Below are 1,439 nucleotides of genomic sequence, written 5' to 3' on the forward strand. Positions count from 1 at the left end.
TGTCAGCTCAGTTTACCCTCTGAAGATAAAACACTGGTTTCTGTACTCGGCGATGACCATGGTGGTAGGGCTTGCGGTAACTTTTACACTGGGACCTAAAAATCTTCGAAACAACTTGCTAATTAAAGCACAATTTTGAATTTGCATTCCTGATCTTAATATTGCTCAAATATATGTAAATTTTAATAATTAGTAAAATTGTCTCTAGGTTAGAAATAATGTCTCCATTTCAACAAAATAAAATGGCTTGATTCATAGGAAACATTTTTGGTGAAGGTTCTTTAAATTTAAAAGAACCATGCAGAAATCAGATAAACTTTCTTTTTAAAGGCGCTTATAAAGCATAGTCTGGAGGTCAGAATTTGGGAAATGATTAAGACAACCTAATTCTAAGGTCACCTTTCTTTTCTTGAAACATATATAAATTGGTAAGGTATACATGTATTTGTTATTAATGGTATTTGTTTTCAAGAAGACATTTTTATCTTAACAAATTTCTGAGACTCCACCAGGTTTTAACTTGGATCCTTAATATGGCTCTGATTAGTGTTTCCGGCCTAATTAAAATCACTAGGCTTCCCCTAAGATTAAAATCTAGAATGCACCTATCTATCTCAGTAATCTTAAATTGCCTATTAAGGCATTTCTAAATCATTTCATTTCGCTGCATTAAGCATTTAGGTTTAAGTTATGGTTTAAGATACTCTCGGGTGGAGGGATCCAACCCATAGACGGCTCTCAACAAAAATGCAGTTGAGCCCAAAGAGCTAAATCAAATTCTTTAGGAATGCCCCAACCTTCTTTAGGGTAAGAGGCAAGTGCAGTATTTGGCAATACAATTTTGTCACAAATTCAACGGCAGGTTAAAGTGCCCTGTAGTCAAGGTCTGGTTTTTCCTAAATTTCAGGAACAAAAGAAGCGTTCGCAAGCAGGCAGGGATTGAACTCCCGCTCTCCCCGCCTAGTAAATCAAATCGAGGAAGATGAGCGTCCACGAGCACACCTCGCTTCTTTTCTTTCCCTTCAGGGCTAGCGTTTGGGGAGGAAAGGCTGCGGCTATTCTTCGTTGAATCAAGGTCCCGGGATTGAGACAGGCCCAGCCCCCAGGTCCTCGCAGCTGCCCTGAAATTCGGCCCGTTAGCGGCGACTGACCCCGGAGAGAAAAACAGCTTCTCCAGCAGGGGGAGGGAGAGGAAACGGCGCACAAAAGGCAGTGCAACTTGTCCCTTACCGCCGTCTAAGGGTGGGGGAAAAGGAAACACAAACGAGCCACACTCAAGGGCTCCCGCCCGAGCGGCTTTTAAACTGCGTTTCCACCACCTCTCGCAGGGCGCCGCGGCTAATGGAACCCGCGCGAGGCGTCCGGCCAATCACCGCCGCGCTTCCTCCGGTCGCAGGCCAATGGCGGCGCGCCTTCTTGGGGCGTGGGCGAAGAGAATC

This window comes from Bos taurus, chromosome 5, assembly GCF_002263795.3.
Source record: "Bos taurus isolate L1 Dominette 01449 registration number 42190680 breed Hereford chromosome 5, ARS-UCD2.0, whole genome shotgun sequence".
Lineage (NCBI taxonomy): Eukaryota > Metazoa > Chordata > Mammalia > Artiodactyla > Bovidae > Bos > Bos taurus.